The sequence below is a fragment of the Eurosta solidaginis genome, chromosome 2, assembly GCF_040869045.1.
Source record: "Eurosta solidaginis isolate ZX-2024a chromosome 2, ASM4086904v1, whole genome shotgun sequence".
Taxonomy (NCBI): domain Eukaryota; kingdom Metazoa; phylum Arthropoda; class Insecta; order Diptera; family Tephritidae; genus Eurosta; species Eurosta solidaginis.
In genome coordinates, this window is record NC_090320.1 from 2,212,763 (window position 1) to 2,231,956 (window position 19,194).

Sequence of the window (19,194 nt, forward strand, 5' to 3'; positions counted from 1 at the left end):
GGTGTTGAAAATTTGGTATTCGTAGAAAATTCCATGAATAAATCAGACTATCTGAACATGTTAAAGAGTTTCGAAAAATCGAGTTTGGAACAATCATAGATGTTTTAGCATGACAATGCCCTCACTAGGGTAGGTACCTTGTCGTTGGTGTGAGGGCTTAGCCGAACTCCATAGCGCCCGAATATGAGGCGGAGCTCTTTAGGACTGGCATCTACGCCGTCTCGCTTCATAGGAGGGCGGCGGGATGTCGGTGATCAAGAACTTCCAACCCCCTAATCCAGGGTCTAAAATATGGCCGCGGCAAATTTTTTTGTTTCACGGATAAATTACGGCAAATTTACGGCAATTTTCCCAATAGGTAATTTTTTCCCACGTAAAAGTTGTCTTTCCAACTATAGAGAGGTTGGTGGTGTAGCTATATATTGTAGAAAGTATCTTAGAAGTCGGTTAATATCAGGTATATCTGATAGCGGTACTGAGCATTTGTTAGTTGAAGTGTCTGGTCCATTGTCCAAAGTTCTTTTATCGTGTGTTTATATTCCTCATAAATGTTGTAGTGTTAAGGAATAATTTACAATGTTGTCCTCAGTCGCTGTTGATTTTACTGATATTATTATATGTGGAGATTTTAATGTAAATCTTTTATGTAGTGACGTATATAGCAGCCGTTGGACGAAGCAAGGAAGAAAGAAGATCAAAAATTGTGACATATATTGGAGTGGCCATGCGAATAAGCGCAGTTTCGGCGTCGGATTCGTGGTGGGAGAGAGACTTCGTCGCCAAGTGCTGGCGTTCACGCCTGTGGACGAGCGTCTCGCCGCTATTCGAATAAAAGCAAAATTTTTTAATATATCATTCATCTGCGCCCATGCGCCGACAGAGGAGAAAGACGGTGAGGTGAAAGACACTTTTTATGAACGATTAGAACGCACATACGAGCGCTGCCCCCGTCATGATATAAAAGTCGTGCTTGGCGACTTTAACGCCAGGGTGGGCAAAGAAGGTGTTTTTGGCCCTACAGTCGGAAAGTTCAGCCTACACAATGAAACTTCTCCTAACGGACTGAGGCTGATTGACTTTGCCGGTGCTCGAAACATGGTCATATCAAGCACGAGGTTCATGCATAAAAAGATACATCAAACTTCATGGCTGTCTCCTGATCGAAATACTCGCAATCAGATCGATCACGTTGTGATAGACGGACGGCATGCCTCCAGTGTTTTAGATGTGCGAACGATCCGAGGACCTAACATCGATTCGGACCATTATCTCGTTGCAGCCAAAATACGCACCCGCCTCAACGCGGCTAAAAACAAGGAACAAAAAACACAAGGAAAGCTAGACGTCGAAAAGCTTCAATCACAACAGACTGCCAATGATTTCGCAACTCGACTCTCACACCTGCTCTCTGAGGGCACAACTCATCCTGAAGGAATACAGGAGCAGTGGGAGCATATCTCCAAAGCACTTCATACTGCCGCCGAGGAAAAAATTGGTTACCGGCGGCCACGAAAAAACAACTGGTATGATGAAGAATGCCGCGTTGCAACCGAAAGAAAAGACGCTGCCTACAGGGCTACGTTAAAAGCGAGCGCGACAAGAGGAGTGTGTGAACGCTATCGTGAGTTGAAAAGGGAAGCGAGACGCCTTTTCAGGAAGAAAAAAGCAGAAGCAGAAAGGCGTGAGTGCGAGGAGCTTGAGCTGCTAGCCACCAGGAATAACGCCCGAAAATTCTACCAAAAAATACGGCGACAGACGGAAGGTTTTAAGACCGGGGCAAACTCCTGTAGGAATGAAAACGGCGACCTTGTAACTGATGTCCAGAGAGTGCTTAGATTATGGAGGGAACACTTCTCTGCTCTCCTAAATGGAGGCAGCAATTCACCGCGCAGAGATGAAGAACCCGATCCCGCAATCGATGATGATGGAATATATGTCCCCCCGCCCGATTATGACGAAGTTAGAATAGCAATAACCACATTGAAAAACAACAAGGCCGTGGGCGCTGATGGATTGCCTGCGGAGCTATTCAAGTTCGGCGGCGAGGAGTTGGTAAGGCGCATGCAGCAGCTTCTTAGCAAAATATGGGCGGACGAAAGCATGCCCGACGGTTGGAATCTAAGTGTTCTTTGCCCAGTCCACAAGAAGGGGGATACTGCAAAATGCACCAACTATCGTGGAATCAGCCTTCTTAATATCGCATATAAGGTCCTTTCAAGTGTATTGTGCGAAAGATTGAAGCCCACCGTGAACCGGCTGATTGGACCTTATCAGTGCGGCTTCAGACCTGGTAAATCTACCATCGACCAGATTTTCACAATGCGCCAAATCTTGGAAAAAACCCGTGAAAAGAGAATCGACACACATCACCTCTTCGTCGATTTTAAAGCCGCCTTCGACAGCACGAAAAGGAGCTGCCTATATGCCGCTATGTCTGAATTTGGTTTCCCCGCAAAACTTATACGGCTGTGCAAAATGACGTTGAGCAACACCATCAGCTCAGTCAGAATTGGGAAGGACCTCTCCGAGCCGTTCGAAACTAAACGAGGTTTCAGACAGGGTGACCCCCTATCGTGCGATTTCTTTAATTTGATGCTGGAGAAAATTATACTAGCTGCAGAACTTAACCGCACTGGAACAATATACTATAAAAGCGTGCAATTACTGGCATATGCTGATGACATTGATATCATCGGCCTAAACACCCGCGCTGTTAGTTCTGCTTACTCCAAGCTGGAAAAAGAAGCGGTAAAGATGGGTTTGATGGTGAATGAGGACAAAACGAAGTACCTGCTGTCATCGAGCAAAGAGTCAGCGCATATGCGCCTTGGCAACCACGCTACTGTTGGCAGCCATAATTTCGAAATAGTAAAAGACTTCGTTTATTTGGGAACCAGCATCAACATTAGCAACAACATCAGCACTGAAATCCAGCGAAGAATCAATCTTGCCAATAAATGCTACTTTGGACTAGGTAGGCAATTGAAAAGTAAAGTCCTCTCTCGGCGAACGAAAATCATACTCTACAAGTCACTTATCGTACCCGTCCTGCTATATGGGGCAGAAGCATGGACCATGACAACAGCAGATGAAGCGGCTTTGGGAGTGTTCGAGAGAAAAGTTCTTCGAAAGATTTATGGACCTCTACGCGTTGGCGATGGCGAGTACCGAAGAAGATTTAATGATGAGCTGTACGAGCTATACGCAGACATCAACATAGTCCAGCGAATTAAAACGCAGCGGCTGCGCTGGCTAGGCCATGTTATGCGAATGAAAGATGATGCTCCGGCCAGGAAAGTGTTTCTATCGGAACCCGCCTATGGAAGCAGAGGTAGAGGGCGGCCCCCACTCCGTTGGAAGGACCAGGTGGAAAACGATTTAAACTCCCTTGGTGTGACCAATTGGCGCCGGTTGGCGGAGCGAAGGAGCGACTGGCGCGCCTTGTTGGACGGCCATAACCGTTTAGACGGTTAAGCGCCAATTAAGTAAGTAAGTAAGTATATAGCAGCCGCCTGTTAGACGATGTTTCCGGTGTTGGTCTTGGTGTAGTTAACATGTCTGTTCCCACAAGGTTCGGACAAAATTGCTGTCCTAATCTTCTCGATTATGTCATTGTGTCTGATGTGTCAATTCTTCTAAAGTTTGATCAAATGTCGTTTCTCTCGGACGATGACCTAATTTTCTGTTCGTTTGATATTAAGTTTAATGACAATGATATAGTTTCTAGTCCATCCTTTTTCCCAGATTACCGAATGCTGAACGTAAATAATCTATTAAATGACATTGCTCAAATTAACTGGTCGGTTTGTTGTGGTCTGAGCTCGGTACATGAAAAATTAAGATTTTTGAACGGTATCCTGGAATATCTCTATACGGCTCATGTTCCGGTACGTGCCTATCAGGGTAAACCATCTTGCCCTTGTTTCAACAGATCAGTTCGAGGAATGATCATCAAGCGTAATAAATTTGGAAAAGGAACCGCAATTAAACCAATTGGCGTGAATACAAGCTTGTCCGGAACGAGACCACTGCTATTATAAAGCGAGAGAAGTGTAAGTATTTTAGTAAAATGTTGTACACATCATTGCCGAATCATGTTTTGTGGCGTAATTTAAAAAATCTTCGTGTGCATGTAAGTGACAGTTCTGATTGTTCCCTCTGCCCCGACTTCCTAAATAATGCATTTCTTCCGTCTTGTGTTAGTACTAGTACCCCCAACTATACTTCCTCTGTCGCGCCTGTGTCGAATCTTTGAGTTTAAAACTGTGTCGGAATGTGATGTGGCTAGATGCATTTACAATATAAAATGGAATGCAATTGGTGAGGACAACATACCAATTAAGTGAAATTGATTGCACCTTACATTTTGCCAACCCTCACCCATATCCTGAATCACAGTATCACTGCCACGGTTCGACCCATCGCCAAAACTAAGTCTGCATGTTGTTTCAGTGATTTTCGGCCAATAAGCATCTTACCTGCTCTCTCTAAGGTTTTCGAGATATTGCTGTCCGAACAAATGCTTGACCATATTAAAAAGTTTGCCCTCTTGTCCCCATATCAGTCAGGCTTCAGAGATAGGCACAGTTGTTCCACGGCTAGATTAAAAATTTTAGATGACATTAGGGGATCCTACGATAGTCTAAAACCGTTACTCACTGGGGTACCGCAAAGATCTATTTTGGGGCCGCTACTATTCAGTATTTTTATTAACGATATTTTCTATGTATGCCAGCATGTACACATGCATGCTTATGCTGACGATATACAGCTATATCTATCCGGTAATCATGAGGACACAGGTGATATATGCTCGAGGTTGAATAGGGACCTAACATCAATTTCTGAATGGGCGATGAAAAATGAACTATGCCTAAATAGTGATAAATCGTATGTGCTGCCTATAGCTAAACAGCGAATAGATATTGTTAGTAAGGTGTATAATGTTCTGAGGAACCTGAGCATGTCTGCAACCTTTACCACCGCTAACATTAGGAGAAAGCTTGCCATACAATTAATTATGCCGATAATTTGCTACTCTGAGCTAGTGTAAAGCAAGTTGAGTTCCCAGTCTGCACACAAAATTGATGTAGCATTCAACCATGTCACCCGTTATGTGTTCGGATTATGTAAGTTTGACCACATATCTGGTTGGAGATCGCGTTTGTTGGGCTGTGAAATTTCTAATTACCTGAAAGCCAGAAAATGCATTTTTCTCTATCGACCTATTAGTTATAAAGAGCCAAACTACTTATATGATAAGTTAGTTTTCCCCAGATCTGCCCGAATCAACGATTTAATAGTGGCACCTTATAACTATTTAACTTCACCTCTCTGAAGTTGGCAAGACAACTTTTACGTGGAAAAAAATTACATATTGGGAAAATTGCAGTGAATTTGCCGTAATTTAGCCGTGAAACAAAAAAATTTGCCGTGGCCATATTTTAGAAAATACAGGGTGGCACGCTAACTTCACGTGAAGTTAGCGTGCCACCCTCAGAAAACCACCTTAGAGGCCAGCTAGGAAGATAATTCTTGCACACGAATTTGCCGTAAATTTGCCGTAGATAAGTGGCATATTATATAATTTCGAAAAAAAAATTAACTTTTTTTTATGGTGCACCGCCAACTTCACGTGAAGTTAGCGTGCCACTTTTCGAAAACCACCTTAGACACCAGTTAGGAAAATAATTCTTGCACGTGAATTTGCCGTAAATTTTCCGTGAATTATCCGTGAAACAAAAAAATTTGCCGCGGCCATGTTTTAGAAAATGCAGGGTGGCACGCCAACTTCACGTGAAGTTAGCGTGCCACCCTCAGAAAACCACCTTAGAGCCAGCTAGGAAAATAATTCTTGCACACGAATTTGCCGTAAATTTGCCGTAGATAAGTGGCATATTTTATAAATTCGAAAAAAGAAATTTCAAATTTTTTTTATAGTACACCGCCAACTTCACGTGAAGTTAGCGTGCCACCCTCAGAAAATCGCCTTAGAGGCCAGCTAGGAAAATAATTCTTGCACACGAATTTGCCGTAAATTTGCCGTAGATAAGTGGCATATTTTATAAATTCGAAAAAAGAAATTTCAAATTTTTTTTATAGTGCACCGCCAACTTCACGTGAAGTTAGCGTGCCACCCTCAGAAAACCACCTTAGAGGCCAGCTAAGAAAATAATTCTTGCACACGAATTTGCCGTAAATTTGCCGTAGATAAGCGGCATATTTTATAAATTCGAAAAAAGAAATTTCAAATTTTTTTTATGGTGCACCGCCAACTTCACGTGAAGTTAGCGTGCCACCCTCAGAAAACCACCTTAGAGGCCAGCTAAGAAAATAATTCTTGCACACGAATTTGCCGTAAATTTGCAGTAGATAAGCGGCATATTTTATAAATTCGAAAAAAGAAATTTCAAATTTTTTTTATAGTGCACCGCCAACTTCACGTGAAGCTAGCGTGCCACCCTCAGAAAACCACCTTAGAGGCCAGCTAAGAAAATAATTCTTGCACACGAATTTGCCGTAAATTTGCAGTAGATAAGCGGCATATTTTATAAATTCGAAAAAAGAAATTTCAAATTTTTTTTATGGTGCACCGCCAACTTCACGTGAAGTTAGCGTGCCACCCTCAGAAAATCGCCTTAGAGGCTAGCTAGGAAAATAATTCTTGCACACGAATTTGTCGTAAATTTGCCGTAGATAAGTGGCATATTTTATAAATTCGAAAAAAGAAATTTCAAATTTTTTTTATAGTGCACCGCCAACTTCACGTGAAGTTATCGTGCCACCCTCAGAAAACCATCTTAGTGGCCAGCTAGGAAAATAATTCTTGCACACGAATTTGCCGTAAATTTGCCGTAGATAAGTGGAATATTTTATAAATTCGGAAAAGAAAATTCAAATTTTTGTATGGTGCACCGTATGGTAAGTGGCATATTTTATAAAAATATATAGGCGCATAGTCAAAATAAAATAGGTTCTAAATTTAGTTACAGCTTTTTGATAATTCCAAAAAAAAAGTGTGCAAGAATTATTTTCCTAGCTGGCCACTAAGATGTTTTCTGAGGGTGGCACGCTAACTTCACGTGAAGTTGGCGGTGCACTATAAAAAAAATTTGAAATTTCTTTTTTCGAATTTATAAAATATGCCACTTATCTACGGCAAATTTACGGCAAATTCGTGTGCAAGAATTATTTTCCTAGCTGGCCTCTAAGGCGGTTTTCTGAGGGTGGCACGCTAACTTCACGTGAAGTTGGCGGTGCACCATAAAAAAAATTTGAAATTTTTTTTTTCGAATTTATGAAATATGCCATTTATCTACGGCAAATTTGTGTGCAAGAATTATTTTCCTAGCTGTCCTCTAAGATGGTTTTTTGAGGGTGGCACGCTAACTTCACGTGAAGTTGGCGGTGCACTATAAAAAAAATTTGAAATTTCTTTTTTCGAATTTATAAAATATGCCACTTATCTACGGCAAATTTACGGCAAATTCGTGTGCAAGAATTATTTTCCTAGCTGGCCTCTAAGGCGATTTTCTGAGGGTGGCACGCTAACTTCACGTGAAGTTGGCGGTGCACCATAAAAAAAATTTGAAATTTTTTTTTTTCGAATTTATAAAATATGCAACTTATCTACGGCAAATTTACGGCAAATTCGAGTGCAAGAATTATTTTCCTAGCTGCCTCTAAGGCGGTTTTCTGAGGGTGAAGTTGGCGGTGCACCATAAAAAAAATTTGAAATTTTTTTTTTCGAATTTATGAAATATGCCATTTATCTACGGCAAATTTACGGCAAATTTGTGTGCAAGAATTATTTTCCTAGCTGGCCACTAAGATGGTTTTCTGAGGGTGGCACGCTAACTTCACGTGAAGTTGGCGGTGCACTATAAAAAAAATTTGAAATTTCTTTTTTCGAATTTATAAAATATGCCACTTATCTACGGCAAATTTACGGCAAATTCGTGTGCAAGAATTATTTTCCTAGCTGGCCTCTAAGGCGGTTTTCTGAGGGTGGCACGCTAACTTCACGTGAAGTTGGCGGTGCACCATAAAAAAAATTTGAAATTTTTTTTTTCGAATTTATGAAATATGCCATTTATCTACGGCAAATTTACGGCAAATTTGTGTGCAAGAATTATTTTCCTATCTGGCCACTAAGATGGTTTTTTGAGGGTGGCACGCTAACTTCACGTGAAGTTGGCGGTGCACTATAAAAAAAATTTGAAATTTCTTTTTTCGAATTTATAAAATATGCCACTTATCTACGGCAAATTTACGGCAAATTCGTGTGCAAGAATTATTTTCCTAGCTGGCCTCTAAGGTGGTTTTCTGAGGGTGGCACGCCAACTTCACGTGAAGTTGGCGTGCCACCCTGTATTTTCTAAAACATGGCCGCGGCAAATTTTTTTGTTTCACGGATAATTCACGGCAAATTTACGGCAAATTCACGTGCAAGAATTATTTTCCTAACTGGTGTCTCAGGTGGTTTTCGAAAAGTGGCACGCTAACTTCACGTGAAGTTGGCGGTGCACCATAAAAAAAAGTTAAATTTTTTTTTTTTCGAAATTATATAATATGCCACTTATCTACGGCAAATTTACGGCAAATTCGTGTGCAAGAATTATCTTCCTAGCTGGCCTCTAAGGTGGTTTTCTGAGGGTGGCACGCTAACTTCACGTGAAGTTAGCGTGCCACCCTGTATTTTCTAAAATATGGCCACGGCAAATTTTTTTGTTTCACGGCTAAATTACGGCAAATTCACGGCAATTTTCCCAATAGGTAATTTTTTTCCACGTAAAAGTTGTCTTGCCAACTTCAGAGAGGTTTTAACTTCGGCCCGGCTATTCTTTGTCAATGCTGTTCGTACATGGAACTCTATTCCAGCACCTATTCGAAGTAGTCTTAATGAAAGCAATTTTAACAATATTATTTATACTTATTTCAGTTAACGTAAATATGTATATCTGCTATCTAAAATTACTAGTCAATGTGAACGAGCTTTCCCACTGTGTTATTCTCAAAGTGTAATAATTTATTTATTTATATATTAACTATAGATGCTAGTTTTAAATACAATTTTCCTATTAAATTTTTATTTATAAATTTGAGTTTATTAATTTATTTAATAATTTGGGAAAAATTTAAACAACGTGACATCAGGACGGACAAGGCGACAGCTGTTTCGATTATACCTTGTAAATCTCTTCAAAGATTTTATTAAGTTTGACATAGTTCGACTTATTTTATTATTTTTATTGGTTGTACTATAAAAGATCCTAGATCTTATTGTACTAATATCTTGTCAATAAATAAATGAAATATAACGCCCTAGCCGTAACCAGATAATAGTCAACCAATTGGTTCTTGGTTTTTCGCCATATCGGTAACCTACATAACTATGTTTGTAAATATGTATGTATAAATATTTTAGTTGGTGAATTAATTGACATTTTGTATATTTTATCTTTTGTTTTGGATACGTTTGTGGGTTATTAAAAGTGCAATTTTTTGCATTTTCTTTTGTTTTCGAACTTATCACGTTTTTAGGTGCCTTGCACCAATAATTGAAGGCAATAGATATGGTTAAATAAAAACATGGTTATGGCTAAGGCATTATTAGTATGTCAACTTTGCCATTCATTTCTTTAACTTTGACGTATTCATATGGCTTAACTTATTAAGTTCTATCTGCCAACGACTTTAACACGATTAACAAAATAAAATACACTGATGAACGTTCGCAATATATTCTTTTGTAGAATGATTATAGTAATTTTTTATAAAAATATAATTAATTATATGGTTGTTGTTGTTGTTGTTGTAGCAGTGCTTCGCCCCACCTAACAGTCGCGACCGATCACAAATTGTCATCAATATCCCCTAACGGGAGTCCAAGGAAACTTGCTGTTTCAACAGGGGTGGACCATAATGAAAGGGGTGTTAGAGGCGTTGGTTCCACATTACAATTAAAGAGATGGTTGGTGTCATGTGGGGACACATTACAAGCGGGGCATACATTTTGTATGTCGGGGTTGATTCTGGATAGGTAAGAGTTTAACCTGTTAGAGTATCCAGAACGAAGTTGAGCAAGAGTGACTGACACCCGTTTCCCTGGGGAGTATGCGTTCCTCTTCCACAAGTTTGGGTACTTTTCTTTGAGTATTGGATTCACCGGGCAATTCCCGGCATAAAGGTCCGACGCCTGTTTGTGGAGTTCACCAAGGACTTGCTTGTATTTTTTTGCTCCATACGGCTGGGTTCTCAGGTGCCGTATTTCCTCAAAATGCTTACGGAGATGACTCCTTAAGCCCCTAGGCGGTGTCAGATGTCTGTTTGGATGCCCAGGTCTCTGGGTTCAGTTGAAAAAGTCAAAGGGACGGAAAAACCGGAGGAAATAAGGCCCATTAATACGTTGCCCAGCGATGAATAAGAGGATTCGCAAGTAAATTCGTTACAATTGGTGTCAGAAGAGGAATTGTTGAATAAATTCCAGAGGACAACAAGGACATGGCAAAGCTCAGTGAATTGAAGATCCAGCAACTGAAGGAGTTGGAGAGCCGTGGATTAAATACAACCGGCATTAAACTCGAACTTCAGGCACGACTACGAGAGGCAATGGAATTAGAAGGAATTGACGTGGAAAAGTATATCTTTCATCTTGATGGCGATGAGACAACAAAATTGGAGGAGAAATATGAAACACCGCAGACAATGGCGAACACAGACTTGAACATGATATTGGTTGCAATATCGGCACAAATGTCCGAAATGTCATCACAAATATCCACCAACATGACATCACAACTGGAAGAACAGAAGACATATATGGAATCCCAGGAGGACCGCATAACATCCAAGATGGAAAAACAACTAGAATCGCAGGAGAACCGTATAACAGCGTTCGTGGCATTGAAAGGGCCAGCAGCCGAAATCCTACAGACGATTCCCGAAGGAGAGCGTAACAACTATGAAGCATTGATGACCGCTGTCGAGAGACGATACGGAACTGAGCATAGGAGACAGATATACCAAATGGAGTTACTGAACCGCTTTCAGAGGCCTGGTGAAACATTGCAAGAGTTTGCGTCGGATGTTGAAAGGCTGGCACATTTAGCGAATGCGGACGCACCCGTGGAATACACTGAAGGGTTAAAGATTCAGAGCTTTATAAATGGCATATGGGACGTCGAAATAAAGCGAGCTACATACTCAGACCCAAAGCCAACATTCGCAGAAACGGTGTCACAAGCTCTGATTCAGGAAACAGCGTCGCTTCTGTGTAAGCCAGTTTTCAAAGCAAGCCGTGTGGAAGTAGAAAGGCCAGAGTGGGTAGACGCAATATTGGAGGTGCTGAAAGGATCGCAAAAGCGGAGTGGAAGAGTTATCAAATGCTTCAAATGCGGGAAGCCCGGTCACATTGCACGTCATTGCGATCTTCGTCCTAATAGTTCCAACAATGTGGGTGGCCGTAAACGCAAAGCTAGAGGAGATGAGCAAGAGCGTGTCAGAAGTAAAGAACGAAAACTTGCCCCAGCTATTGAATGTCCTGTGATTTCTGTGTCGCAAATTGGTAGAAAATCGAGCAGTCTTACCGCCAAAGGAAATGTGGATGGCAAAGAACGTGTACTGACTGTAGATACGGGCGCATCTCATTCCTTGATCCGATCTGACTTGGTCAACAGGAGAATAAAACCGTTACCTGGAGTAGGGTTGCGTACGGTCACTGGCGAGTATAACCAAGTCCAGGGAGGAGTGGTATGTGAAGTCTTGATTGGGAAGGTCACAGTTATACACAAATTCGTTGTGGCGGAGATCGTTGATGAAGTCATATTGGGAGTGGACTTCTTGTTTGACCATGACATCAAGATCGATATGCAGAAAAGGGTGATGCGTTTTAAGAACCAGGATATACCACTTAACTTCAGTTTGCAGAAAGGATTCAGTAGTAATCGAGTACTGGTGGAGAAGACTCGACAAAAACCACGGAAGTCAAAGGCAAAGGTTAATATATCGAATGGGCCAAATAAAGCAAAATCAAAAGTACCTGCGAGAGAAACACTGGCATTGACAAAACCTAATGGACGCACAAAACCGAAGCAACGAATTTTCCAGAAAGGATGCAAGGGTGGTTTCGAGCCAGCGCGCACTACTGTTGTGAAACGTCAAGACGATACTGATGATGCAAAGTAAATCCGTCAAGATCAAGCTCTGCAACGTAGTTCTTCATTGGCCAAACAACAGAGTGCGAGGTACCGGCCCAGGGTAATGAGTAGTCAGATCAAACACTGGCATGACAAGAACTTTAATTCGGAAGGTTTCTTGTAGGAAGAATTGGTACTGTTAAACAACCCTCACCGAAAGGTGTTCCAGCCAAATTTCGGTGCAGTTGGGAAGGCCCGTACAAGGTTGTGAAGAAGATCGGTGATACCATCTACCGCATACAAACCATTGGGAAACCACGGAGTAGAAGATTGGTACATTTGGAGATGCTAGCGGCGTTTAGATCGGGAGATTTGTCTGATCGGGACGATCAGACTTAGGTGGAGGGCAGTGTGACGATTATGAGTGACACTAAGTGATACTCACATCCCTAGTCTGATGCTAAGTAAATGAAGTCACAACAACAATAAAGCAGACAGTCACTTGTATCTACATAAACGAATCAATCATTATGTATACACATATGTAGGTACACGGTACACGCAGCTGAAAAGCAAGGCACAACTACATGCATAATATCTGAGATACTCCTGAAAGTATGCAATGAGAGAAGCTATAAAATCGTACAATTGTAGTTACAGCTGAGAAATTTGAGAGCTCATGGACAACTAGTAAATTCTGGAAATGGAAGCGCCTAGAAGATGCGAACGTTGAAATCAGAGAGCATAAAAGGCAGCAAATGTAGAGGCGCTGGAGTTCAGTTTGATTTGAGCTATCAAGCAGTTATTGATTAAGCACGCAATCTGGCGGGCAATAGAAGAGTTTTCATTTGAGCTATCAATCAGTTTGGTTGTTAAGCAAGCTAGTTGCAAAGTATAAGTGTTATTGTGAAGTACTTTAATAAAGGCAATTTTTCCATTATTCAATATTGGAGTTATTTATTCAACAGTTTAGTGATTCGAACTTAGCAGAGGGTTGCAAATAAGAGGATTTGCAAGTAAATTCGTTACAATACTAATGGAAAACAAAAGCTTTTTCATTTGGAGAACGAAATAGCATAATGTACAATATTGATAGAACAAGACGGCTTGTTGAAATATACATATATTTATGCCCCTTTTTTACAAAAATTTAACGACAGCCTTGATATTTTGTCTCCTCTCGTTGTATAACTGTACTGTAATGTTTGACAGGCTGCACAGTGAAGTAGTAGTGATATAGAAGTATTACATATATGCGTTGGGCCCACCCAGGGTAATTTTTATTAAGAGCGGCCGAAGGCCAAAATAATACTATGGATCCCACCCACGGTTTCGGAGCGCTCCGGGGCAATTTTTCGGTTTTTTGGAAATATATTTGAGTTTCCGCTTTCGTATTCGTGGTTCTGGGATCAAAACACGTCTTTTGACACCTCTCCCGATATTTTTGGTCGTTTTAGCAGTTGTGAGCTAAAGTAAAGAATTACCTTTTCCGCCTTCGGATTATTAATACTGATGTCAAGACGCGTGGTATAACCTCTCTCGATATTTTGGGTAGTGTATTAGGCAGTCGACCCCTCAACTAGACTTTTACCGGGTCCAACACCGGTTTGGAGACCAAAACTATACCCGCGCAAAACACTTATGTTCATACATTTTTTTGTGGGTACCACAACATTAGAACAACCACATGAAAATCTCTAACTTCAACTGCAAATATCTCCAGACAGAGATACAATTTTTCTTTTCTGCCTTCGAATTATTGTTGTCGAGGTCGATAAGCGTATTTTGACACCTCTCTCGATATTTTTGGACGCGTACTGCTATGTCATTTTGTCGTATAGAATTAACCCAAATCGTCTCAGACGCCCCCAAAGAACACCTTTTGGCTCGAGACATGCGCCCATCTTCTATTTGATTCTGTCTCTTCACGCATATGTATGGTATGTCTTGTATCTATTAGTGAAAACCATCCCCATCTGGGTATAAAATGTAATGCAAAATAATTGAAACCCCAAATTTGTTTATGCTTTTTAATCAGACAAATGACGGAGCGTACAATTCTACCATATGCATAAATGTATATATATATATATACATATATGTATAGATGTTTGTCGCACACCAGCAATTATCTATGTGCATAATAATTAAATACCTACGAAATAGTTTTAACTCGCATCAAATAACTGTTTTCTTAATTTGATACGTACATTATTACGTTGGTTAAACATGAAAGAGAGAAATTTTCAACTGCTTTTCATTATTTGTAATCTTTTTTATTTTGCAAATATTAATGTCTGCCATTCTTCTGCACACACACATACAAATGCAAACTCTATTTTTTACTTTGTCCACCATTTAATTTTTTTGCTTATCCCTTTTGGCACTTTTTTCTTTTTGATCTTATTCTTTCTTATATTACATATACATATATATATTTTTATGAGGTTGTGTTTGTAACATTTTCACTTCATCACTAGGCCATTGCAAACGAATTTTCTTTTTCATTGCAACTTTTTACATTTATAAAATTATATTTCTTTACATTTTCGCACATGTTTTTCGTTTTAACGATTTTTTTGGTAATTAATATATGTATCTTGCCATTTAGTTCAATAAAATATAGCCAGACAAAAGATCAGCAACTACTTCACACGTCTAAAGTTTATCGGAAATTTACCTTTTGACTTTTCCTTCACCTTCATTTATCTTTATTCTCCTTCCGTTTGTGTTCGCTCGCTTTAAGAAAATATTTGCATCTTTTTTTGCACCATAAGGAATTGCCTTCATCGTCTGGCCACACATTCTATCAGTCTCTTTCATTTTTTATATTTTCTTACCTCTTTTTTTGTTGCCATTACTCGATAACTTTAGCGATGTGGAACATATTCAGACATAATGGCACACACGGAAAATTTAAATATAAACCTTTTCTGCTCTGAATGCGTGCCAATCAGAAACATTTTAAGGCCCAAACAAATTCGACCATTGAGTCGTTTTGGCGCTGTCGTCAATTTAAAATAAGGCATATTGAAAGTTTCCCTGCCACAATGAACGCAGAAGAAAAAGTCACGGGTAGACTATACATTATGGGTCCAGGGGGAGGCGTTGGAGGTGGTGGGAGGTATGGGGGCGACTCCCACTTTCTAAAAACAACACCCCCACCCGCCGGAGGCTTTTAGTTTGATTACAATTTAATATTTAAGTTACCAAATAAACGCAAAAAACGCAGTGAATTGAGCAAAAATGGTGCTACCAGACTTCAAAATATGTATTAATAAAAAACTTATAAAAAATAACCCTTAGCCGGTCGAGCTAGTGTTCGCGAGCCACAGTATTTCTGAGTAGAACACCTTTCCACGTAGGCGGTCTTCGGCCGCGCTTATAAAAAATAACCCTTAGCCGGTCCAACACCGGCTTCGCGAAACGCAGTATTTCTGAGTAGAACACCTTTCCGCGTAGGCGGCCTTCGGCCTCGCTTATAAAATATAACCCTTAGCCGGTCTAACACCGGCTTTGCCAACCACAGTATTTCTGAGTAGAACACCTTTCCGCGTAGGCGGCCTTCGGCTGCCTTATAAAAAATAACCCTTATCCGGTCCAACACCGGCTTCGCGAACCACAGTATTTCTGAGTAGAACACCTTTCCGCGTAGGCGGCCTTCGGCCGCGCTTATAAAAAATAACCCCTAGGCGGTCCAACATCGGCTTAGCGAACCACACTATTTCTGAGTAGAACACTCTTCCTTTAAAGCGTGTTTTTCGTAAAATAAATAAATGGAGTTGAATTAAAAAGGTCCATTTTCCTCGTTGGTATTATTTAAAATTTGTTCATTCGTTGGAACAATTTAAATAATCTGGTAACACCAAGCAAGCAGTGAATTAGATAAAATGCTTGTGCTCGCGGAAAGTAAACAAATAAATTATTAAATTTTACAATAATACGTAAATTTAAACAAATGGAAATAGTTGGTTGTGGTTTTGTAAACATTATAAAGTGTACTTATGTATTCTTGTGAAAGTGTTCGTATGTAGATAAAAAGTGATAGTTATACCATGGTAGCTTTAACAACTAAACACTAGTAAATTGTTAATAACAATTAAAAATTACTCACTGATTCACGTTGGGGAACTCCCTGAGAAGCTATGTGCAAAATTTCAAAGTTCAAACCCCTTTGGTTTACGAATAAAACCAATTGGTCCCTTAATGTATAGCCGACCCAAAGTCACGTTTTGATTTTTCTCATTATGAAAAAATAAACAATTTTCAAGAGGAATATAAAATTATATTTCAAATTGAACTGAATGGCGATGGAAATTTGAAGACTTTTCGTCAATGGCGAGAAGTTTCAAGAACTAGTTGACAACGCCAGAAAATTTTCACGTTATTTTTTTATTTCGTGATTCTAATTGCAGATTAAATTATAGAGATGGTATTTTTCTATGAAAAAAGCGACATCTCCAAACCTGGTTCATAATTACCGTTTATCGAACCGAAAAAATTGTATGGGAAATTTAATTGTTTAATAAACAATTATGAGTGAAGTGTGAAAATATATATGTAAACTTTGTCTTAATAGCAGCTGTTGACGCAACGTAAGGACCAACCCGACACAAGTCGACTGTGTTTGGGCCTTTACTCAGTGGACAAATTAAGGCGGATTTAATACCTTCCAGTGTCGCCAATTTGAATAACAAAGATTGGATAAATGCTGCCTTTATGGTAAACTAGAGGCTTAAGAAAAATATGTAATTGTCGTATTAGAGCACTATATTCAAAATTTTCTACTGAAGCACATTATGTCGGCTTTATTTTGGCCCAATGGGTAGAAACCAAACTCATTTAATCAGATCTACATCCGGATCTAAAGTAAATTCGATTAAACTGTTAACTAAAAAGGAGGAGAATCTGCCAATCTTCCCAGAATTGCACCGAATGAAACAGTACTCGGTTAATGACATGCACAACATGTCCGGGTAAGCTTGAGCTTTCAATATCGATAAAAAATTTTAAAAAACGAACAGCAAATATTATATTTCTCGAAGTGTGTCCAACAGTGAATCCAAGCTGGTGAAAATAAAACTGTGAAAGTTAGGAAATACAGTTTTTGCTACCTTTTTTAATCATTAACTAGATAAAATATACTTGTTTTTGTTAGAAGAAAATTGAAGGAAATAAGTGCAAGATCGTCGCAAAACAGAGTGTGCACTTTCTTTTCAGAACAGTCGTACATACATTTCTTTAATTACGAAATATCTGACTTTTTATTTTATTGGTGGCTGTACTCTACCCTTTGACAATGGAAAATTATACGCAGTCTGCAGGAATGTAAAATTATATTCACAAAATTCTTTTATTTATTATTACGGCTGTTTCCTACTATTTCGGTGGAACATATTCACTTTTACATCAAATTTTTCCAATGATATCGGAATAAGTGTCTATGATAACACAGCAAATTTAAAGACTGAGTTCCAGCTAAATGAAATTCCAGGAAAGATTTAATTTCCAATCCACCCCTATTTAGAACAGACTATATCACATTAGTAGTAAGCGTCTGACACCTGAATATCCGTTTGCGATCGATTTATTAGGAAGGTTGTATAGTATTTTACTGCTTCAGCTATAAGCATCTTCCATTTGCGCTCCAGATTCAGAAATATTATGAAAAACATATAGAAAATACTTTATCTTATTAGGAGGGTTTTAAAAGGATCGAAAGAACTTTACTTAAAACAGCTCCAGAATCGGATATATTATGTAATATAGAAAAAATTTGTATCTTATAGGGAGGGTTTTCCAATGATCCAATGAACTTTCTTTTTTTAGTGTTTCAGTTGTTAAGAAAAAAAAAAATAACTGAGCTTCTCTTCCAATTTAGGTCGTGCTCCTTTTAAATTTTTTTTTTTTTTTTTTTTTGCATATAACACATCCCTAGAAACTAGATTATTGGATGTCAAATTTATACGTTCCTCTTTTATTTCGTGCTTCCACTTAGATAAGACATCTTAGAGATGGTGCTTTGTTTATGAAAAAAATTAGCATCAGTGAAATGTGTTTATAATTACCGATTTAATTAGTGCTAATTTTTCTTACATGTTGTACAAATTTTGTTTGTTAATAATTAACGCATACTTCTTTAAAAAAAAGTGTAAAAATGGAAGGCATCAGAAATGCGCTTTTTAGCTAGAATTATTGTCCAGACGTATTTGTGAAAATATTATAATTATACTAAGACAAAACCGAGTCCCCAACATTTTTAACCCTGCAGCAAAGAGTTTTTATTCGTTAAGAGCCGTCACTCGATACTTTCGCATCAACAAAGAAACTAATTCATGCCGAATGTTTTCTCAAGGAAGTTTTGGTTAGTTTTTTTTTTTTAACTGCATCCTAAATATTTATGCGTTGTAGCCACTTTGCGTAATTCCGATGGTTGGAAAGAGAATTAATTAATTAATTGGTAATTCTTTAATAATAATTTTTTTTTTAATAATTTATGCATATTTATTTATTTATTTTATTTATTTATGTATTTAAAGTCGACGCAAACACAAAGCGGTCGACTAATTATTGTAATAGACAGATATATATGTAAATACAGAACCATCCTTAAAATTAAAAAAGTTTAAAAGATGTACATAGAAAATTAGTATGTTATAAAAATTTGACATCACATTGTATAAGAAAAAATAAAATTAATATATCAGGCTAAACATAAGAGTATAGCAGTATGTAAAGCGGCAAACGAACATTCAAAGCCAATGCAGTTATACAAATCATTGTACCGCGAGCACCAATGGCGCAGGGGACTATTTCTAGCAAAATTTTGCCGGTGTAGAGGTAAATGAAAAGGCACAAAATGTCCGCAGGACCTAGCAGGAACAGCAAAATTTAGTTGACTGATTAGGTCAGGGGAGTCAATCACGCCAATGATGAGCTTGTGAATGAACGTAACGCCGAGTAATACTCTACGATTCTCTAGAGACGGCAAATTAATTAGAAGAAGCCTATTCCTGTATGGTGGAAGATGAGTACTTGATTCCCAGTTCAGATCTCG

General features: G+C 39.0%; 1 protein-coding gene across 10 annotated transcripts in view; it reads right to left on the bottom strand.

Moving 5' to 3' along the window:
* lilli (lilliputian) overlaps positions 1-19,194 on the bottom strand; it is a 166,553-nt gene that overhangs the window by 144,703 nt on the left and 2,656 nt on the right. Inside the window, exon 1 of one of the 10 annotated variants that reach the window (XM_067764024.1) lies at positions 14,818-14,924. The exons of 7 other annotated variants lie outside the window; for them this stretch is intronic. The gene's annotated coding sequence lies outside the window, so the exon portion shown is untranslated. 2 more of the 10 variants (XM_067764023.1, XM_067764025.1) reach the window with 2 other exon arrangements.